This window comes from Scleropages formosus, chromosome 6, assembly GCF_900964775.1.
Source record: "Scleropages formosus chromosome 6, fSclFor1.1, whole genome shotgun sequence".
NCBI classification, from domain to species: Eukaryota; Metazoa; Chordata; class Actinopteri; order Osteoglossiformes; family Osteoglossidae; genus Scleropages; species Scleropages formosus.
The window spans coordinates 33349865-33358091 of NC_041811.1; positions in this window are offsets into that span (position 1 = coordinate 33349865).

Here is an 8227-nt window from a genome sequence, read left to right on the forward strand (position 1 = left end):
GCAGTCGTGCCGTGATCTAAGGATGGGTACAGTGGTGTGTTCGAGGATTTTAGGTCGTGTTCTTTAGTTGTCGCCTGGGGTTGATATGGTGATGGCACTAAAACTCGAGTTCTTACTCCTTTGGCCTATTTTTGGTATTTCGGGACCCTTGTCCCAGTATGGCTTAATTTCTACCCATTTCTTGTACGAATCAGTCATATACTTCATATCCCACTGGGGGTCGCCCCACCCATCTTTAATCATGCTTCCCACGTCACCCTTTTTAAATGATCCGTCCCGAGGATACGGATCCGTTTGAGTTTTCATTCCTTCAGACCATCCTGCCAGATTACTTATGAATGGTTCTGTCCAAAATCAGCAATTACTATGGAACATCCAGTCTTTAGGGGTTTCTTCTATTGCTGGACACGGGATTGTCTGTCCCATCTTAATCGATTAAGAGAGGTTTCTCAGTTTCTGTTGTACAACGTATACAATAAGGTTGATGTCCAAAAGTCTAAACCAGATGTTCTTTGGTTTTGGATATTTTATGTAATATGTCTGTCTAAATAAAGTTTGTTTTTGTTTCTCAAAATGACTCACCCCCATGTGAATACTATAGAATTTCAAGACATCATTATTATTCATTTGTCAATGGCATGCGGACGGCAATAGGCGCAGGATAAACACGTTTCTGTGTTTCTCATATTTCATCCGACTCTCAGCTTGGATCTACAGACTTATGGCTGCTATTTCAGACCAGATCCTTTCTACGGTAGACTAGTTAGAGATCGGTTAACCAAATTCACAGGAAGGGTTACTCACCTGTGATTTTCAGTCGGGAATTCCGTAATCCCACTGGAATTCTCGAATCCCACAGTCAGTCGGGAATTCTGTCATCCCACTTCTGATACCAGAGCTGTTGGATTAGAAATTATTTTAACCACCTCAAGGGACCTCCACAGAAACGAATGCAAGTCCAGGGGAGCACCGGGGACAGTTACGGCTGCCGGTGAGTCTTTCCTGGGGGGCAAGCCGGGTGCAGACGAGCGCCCTCATAGATTCTGGAGCCGGAGGTTGTTTTATGGATGTGGGCTTTGCCAAAGCACACCATGTCCCTCTTAAAACATGTGAAGTCACCCTGAGTGTGAAAGCCCTGGATGGTCAACCCTTGGGTGATGGGGTGGGTGATACCCGGACGGCACCTCTCCTGCTCGAAACAAGTGCGTGTCACCACAAGAGACTTACCTTCTTTCTGCTCCGAGCTCCAGACACCCCTATCATTTTAGGTTACCGCTGGTTGGCACGTCATGACCCCGTCTTCAGGTGGAGTACCAAGGAGCTGGTTTCTTGGGGAGGATCCTGTCACGCATCTTGCCTCACGCTTCCTTGCCGGGCCATGTCGGTGGAAGGGGTAGAGGGCCTTCCCCCGCCGGTCATACTCCTGGACTATGAGGATCTACGAGAGGTCTTCAGCAAGGTCCGCGCCACCGAACTGCCTCCTCACCGGTCCTGGGACTGTACTATCGACCTCTTGCCAGGTACCACACCACCTCGGGGTCGGGTGTATCCCCTGTCATTGCCGGAACAACAGGCCATGTAGGAGTACATCAGGGAGTCCCTCGAAGCTGGTCTGATCTGGCCGTCGACGTCACCAGCGGCGGCGGGGTTCTTCTTCATCAGTAAGAAGGACAGGGGACTGAGGCCGTGCATAGATTACCGGGGGTTGAACGCCTTAACCGTCAAATACCCGCACCCCTTACCGTTGATCACCTCAGCCCTAGAGGGGATCCATGGATCGACCTGGTTTTCCAAATTAGACCTCCGCAGTGCGTATAACCTCATCCGGATCCATGAGGGGGATGAATGGAAGACAGCCTTCTCCACTTCACTAGGTCACTATGAGTACAGGGTCATGCCTTTTGGCCTAGCGAATGCCCCCTCGGTTTTCCAGGCCTTTCTGAACCATGTGTTGGGAGATTTCCTTCATCACTGCGTCATCGTCTACCTGGACGATATACTGATCTACTTGAGGACCCGAGAGCAGCATATCCAGCAGGTCCAGGCGGTCCTCAGGCGGCTCCTACAACATCGATTGTATGTCAAGGCAGAGAAGTGTGAATTCCACCAACGCCAAATCTCCTTCCTGGGCTACATCCTGAGCCAAGAGGGAATCTCCATGGACCCCAAGAAGGTGGGTGCAGTGACCTCCTGGCCTCGACCCACCACGGTAAGGGCGCTCCAGCGCTTCCTTTCGCCAATTTCTATCGTCGATTCATACGTACGTAGCCCACCCACTCGATTCTGATGTTTTTTTTTTTTTTTTTTTTTTATTACTAGCATGGGAGGTGAATCGGTGGTGTCTACAACACAACTTTGGGATGCGTGTACTGTTGCTCCCCCAATTGCGGGGTATGGCTCTCGCTAGGGTGAGGAGAGGCCCAGTTAGCGTCGTGCAGCTATACTGTTAAACTACAGTCGTACAAATCTCCCATGCTTCACACACAGCAACCTCAGCTCCGCCTTCCTTTCCCCAAAAAAAATATTCACACCTACACAGGGACTGTCACAACATTCAGGTGAAATAAACCCAACAAACATTTAATATAAAACGTCCACACAAATAAACATAATAATTCACACCACTAAAGAAAACGAACACGTTTTTTTTCCCTTTTATATGACTCAGTCTCTGGCACCAGCGTCGTCTCGTCGTTGGCGCGCTTTAGTCTGGAGCTCCTTGTCCACCACCGAGGGAAATTCCCGCCGTTGCTCACGGTTTTCGTGCAGTGCAGGAAACCGACAGTGACCTGTCCTCACAGCCACTCTCTCTCCAGTGAGAATGGAGCGATGATGGCGAGTCCTGGCGACCCTCTCTCCGGGTCCAGTCGCGCTGGCCAAACCCTAATCTTCCACTCCCCAACTCCAAAAAAAACTCGGTCAACACGGTGTCTCCCACACGTACTCCGTTCCCCCCCTATCCCTTAAACTCCTCCAAAAAAAATCTAACTGACTCCCCACGGGCTGGTTGTCACTCGCGCTGGTTTTTTTTCATAAAACCCACCCCCCCCGAGCGAGAACGGACACAAAACTGCTCGTTCTCCTCGCCCGGTCTCAAAAAAAAAACAACTCCCCTTTCTCCCCACGTGGTGTTCCAACCCTCTTCCTCCTCCGTCTTCTCCCCCTTCCACCCCCGGAACATCCCGCCCCAAACATCCAACTACACGAGAACAAGTTGCGTAGGGGCTACACGTAATTGCCCCCCTCCTTATCGCATTAACGGCTAGCAAGGACCGAAGACTCCCTTGGGGGGCGGAGGCAGAGAAGGCTTTCCAGGAGTTAAAGACACGGTTCACCTCCGCCCCAGTGCTGAAACAGCCGGACCCTTCCTTGCCGTTTGTGGTGGGGTGGAGGTCGACGCCTCCTCGGTAGGGGTGGGTGCAGTCCTGTCACAGCGGCAAGGGGACCCTCCCAAGTTGTACCCCTGAGCCTTCTTCTCCCGGAAGATGACCCCTGCCGAACGGAATTACGACATTGGGAACAGGGAACTCCTTGCTATCAAGCTCGAGCTTGAGGAGTGGCGTCACTGGCTGGAGGGTGCGGTCCATCCCTTTGTGGTACTCACGGACCACCGCAATCTAGAGTACCTAAAGACCGCAAAACGGTTGAACTCCCGCCAGGCCCGATGGGCCCTGTTCTTCACCCGTTTCCGCTTTACTGTTTCTTATCGGCCAGGTTCCAAGAATGGGAAAGCTGATGCTTTATCGCGGGTTCATGACCCTGAACCACTGCCCCCCAACCCAGAGGAGATCCTACCCCAGGGATGCGTGGTTGGTCCGGTCCGATGGCAACTCCTCCAGGACATCCAAGAAGCCCAGGACAGCGAGCCAGAACAGCCCGGGAGGCCAACCGACCGTGTGTATGTCCCCAGTTCCTTCCACGCAGCGGTGCTGAAATGGGCCCATGAGGCTCCGGAGGCTGGGCATCCCGGGATCCGCCGTACCTTGTCCCTAGTCCAAGGACGGTTCTGGTGGCCCTCACTGTCCGACGACGTCAGGGACTTCGTCCAGGCCTGTGCCACCTGCGCTCAGACCAGGACCCTGCCCGAGAAGGCAGCAGGTCTCCTACAACCCTTGCCTACGCCGACCCGACCCTGGACCCACGTGGCGTTGGATTTCCTAGTGGACCTCCTGGTCTCAGAGGGTAAGACCGTGATCCTTTCCGTTATAGATCGTTTCTCTAAGGCTTGCAGACTGGTGCCCCTTCCGAAGCTGCCCACCTCTCTCGAGGTGTCGGAGGTCCTATTCGAGCATGTCTTTAGACTCTACGGACTCCCCGAAGACATTGTTTCCGATCGAGGTCCCCAGTTCACCTCTCGGGTATGGAAGGCCTTTTGGAGCCGGCTCGGAATGACGGTCAGCCTTACATCAGGGTACCACCCGCAAGCCAACGGTCACGTCGAACGCTTGCAACAGGATGTTGCAAGGTTTCTCCAAGCCTACTGCTCCCAAAAACCCCACCACTGGTCTCGCTACCTGGCCTGGGCAGAGTATGCCCACAACTCCATGCCTCATACATCCACAGGTATGTCGCCCTTTCAGTGTGTGATAGGCTACCAACCTGTCCTGTTCCCTAGTGAGACCTCTCCAAGTCCTGTTCAGGCTGTAGAGACATGGAATAACGAGAGCACCCGCGCCTGGAGGACAGTCCGGGCCCACCTGCTCCGCAGTGCGGAATGCCACAAACGTCAGGCTGACCGGCACCGGCGCACCCTTTCGTTCTTGCCTGGACAAAGAGTTTGGCTCTCCACCCGAGACCTTCACCTGAAGACCCCCTCCAAGAAACTCGGGTCCCGCTACATCGGCCCCTTCAAGGTAGTACGTCGTGTCACGCCGGTTACTTACCGCCTTCAGTTGCCTCCTGACCTCCGAGTGCACCCAACGTTCCATGTTTCCCTCCTGAAACCGGTTGGGGTGTCCTTGCATCAGCCACCAGTGGAAACCACGCCACCGTCGACACTACTCCTCGCAGGGGACGATGTCTACACAGTCCGAGCCCTGCTAAACTCCCGCTGACGGAGAGGTCGACTGCAATATATGGTGGATTGGGAGGGGTACGGTCCGGAGGAGCGTTCCTGGGTAGCTGCTTCGGACATCCTGGACCCCGACCTGGTGGCTGCTTTCCATAGGGACCATCCCGAGTGCCCGGCTCCGCGCCCCTGGGGGTGCCCTCCTTCCCGACCCAGGGCGTCCGGAGCGGCCCGTGGAGGGGGGGGTACTGTCACGTTCTCCGCATCTGGCACATCTGCGACACCTGCCGTTCCCTCATGGGAACGACAAGAAAGAGGGAAGCCGAGGAAGCCCAGATGCGGAACCTTGTTTTGCCTCCTTGTTTCCTAGCGAACCGTGTTACCAAGAAACCCATCCTGACTTCGACCCTTTGCCTGTTTTTTCCTGACCACGTTCTGTGCCTGGCCCTTTGGACTCCGTTTGCTGATCACCTGACCTTCACCTGCCCCTCGACACTGATTATGGATTCTGATTCGGCTTCCGTGCACGTCGACCCGAGAACTCTGCACTTGAGTCCGTCCGCGCTACGCGCAACCGTGACATCATCTTTGGCAGTGGTACATTAAAGCGGGACAAAAATTTAAGAGAAAAAATGATGGTAAAGAATATAAAGTTAATTTTAGAAAAATAAAAAAAATTCTAGAAAATCAATAGGTAAATTTATTGTTTTATTTTTCTTAACTCATTTTTTGTCTTTCATGAAAATAATCAATGTATTTGCTCCTTTACTCATCCTTTTTTTTTTACCCCTTTCAAATTAAAAAGAATTGTGCCAGAAAAAGTAAACTGTATTAAGGACAATAATTGATCCCCATTGGTCATTTTGGTTTGATAAGCATTTAAGTTATTACAAGAAATCAGACTAGTTGAGTGAAAGAGCACCAAAAAATGACTCAGTGGATGAAATCATGGCAGGACGGCGGCACAGCAAGTAGTGTGCTGTCCCACAATGCCTGGGTGGTGTAAGAGGATGTTGGTTTGATCCCCACTCAGTTTGTGTTGAGTTAGCATGTTCTCCCCGTGTCTGTGTGGGTTTCCTCAGGGTGCTCTGGTTTCCTCCCACGGTCCAAAGACATACCGTCAAATCTCTGTCGAGCAGTTAACTTAGCACTACTCTACTCCACAACTGCCTACAGCTTGCAGCCACATCCACGTCCTGTCCTGTGTATTTATTTATTGTGTTGTGCTATGTTCTGTGTTGCACCACGGCCTCCGAAGAAATTACTTTTCATTCCACTGTACACAAACTGTATAGAGGAATGACAATAAAAACTACTTGAACTTTGAACTTGAACATGCTGTTCAGGTTCACCCCTTGTATGTGAGTGACAGAGAGAGTGTGTGTGTTCCATTGATATATGGATGAGTGACTCAGTATAAGTAGTGTATCTAGCAGTGTAAGTCACCACGGTGAATAAGGTTTGTAGGCTGATAACACTACATAGAGTTCATTGGAAGTCACTTTGGAGAAAAGCATCTAATAAAGAAATAAATGTAGCTCAATTGCAGAAGATGCCTGGAGAGGTGAAATGCATCAAAAGTGCTGATAGTTGTTGACAATAATGATTATGTCCAAAACCCAGTGGAGTTTGCATCCATCAAGGTACCACCTCATCATATGACTCTGAACACTGGATGTCCAGTCCTGCTGCTTTGACACTTAGTTCCTCAAAAGTTTTGCAATGGGACCAGACTGGTCATCGATATACATTTACATTTATTAATTTAGCAGATGCTTTTCTCCAAAGCAACGTACATCTCAGAGAAATACAATTTGTGCATTACATTAGGAGAAAGAGAAATAGTTGCAGACATGTGATTCTTAAGTAAACTTAGTTTGTTTCTTTCCAATTTATGCACCAATGTTCATCGCACAAGTAGGTGCACAAAAGCCTGGATAGATTAATCCTGATCACCTTCCTACATTTTTTTGTAAAGGTACACAAACATTTACATACAATAAAGGAGTAGTGGCTGTGTAAAGGCTTATCTGGGCATGATCACAAAGTTATGGCAATTGAAGATTTATACCTCACATGAGCTTGAGAGATCTTGGGCGAAGTGAGTCCAGAAAAGGTGAGTTTTCAGACCCTTTTTAAATGTAGACAGAGATTCAGCAGTTCTGAGTGAAAGGGGAAGCTCGTTCCACCACAACGGAGCCAGAACTGAGAACCTCCGTGCTTTACCTTTCATGCGTGGAGCCAGCAAGTGGGCAGAAGTAGATGAGCGAAGTGGTCTGGTTGGGGTGTAGTGCTTGGTCAAGTATGGTAAATAGCTTGGAGCAGTTCTATTGATGCGTATTTCGCCAATAACCAGGGTCTTAAATCTGATCCGGGCAGCTATGGGAAGCCAGTGCAGAGAAACGAGTAGAGGAGATACATGTGAACGCTTTGGCAAGTCAAACACAACTCGGGCAGCAGCGTTTTGTGTTAGCTGTAGAGGTTAGATGGCAGTAGCAGAAAGGCCACACACAAGAGAGCTGCAGTAGTCCAGACGGGATGTCGCCATGGCCTGGCCAAGTAGTTGGGCAGAGTCAGTTGTGAGGTAAGGACGGATCCTGCGGATGTTATCCAGGATGTATCTGCAGGACTGGGTTGTGGCTTTGATGTGCTGAGAAAAAGACAGATTTGAGTCAATTGTCACTCCCAGACTCTTAGCTGAGGAGGTAGGCAAAATGAGTGAGTTGACCAGTTTAGTCAATAAATCATGACAGGAGGACAGGCCACCTAGGAAGTGTAGGATCTCTGTTTTGGAGAGGTTGAGCTTGAGATAGTGATCAGACATCTATGCAAAGATGTCTGATAGGCAGGCAGCAATGCGTGCAGAAATGTCTGATGCTCCAGGTGGAAAGTAAAGGAAGAACCTGGTATCATCAGCATAGCAGAGGTATTTGAATCCATGGGAGGCTATGACCGGACCGAGGGAGGAGGTGTAGATCGAAAAGAGAAGAGGAGCCCTGCTGGACACCGGTTGAGAGAGGCAGAGGAGAAGAACGAGAGCCCTGCCAGACCACTTGATAGGATCTGTCAGATAGGTAGGACTCAAATCATCTTAGTGCCGTTCCTTTGATCCCAAGCTGACTAAGAGAGAAGAGTAGAATCCGGTGGTTGACAGTGTGGAATGCTGCAGACAGATCAAGGAGGATGAGCACCAAGGAAAGGGAGGCGGCTCTAGCCAAC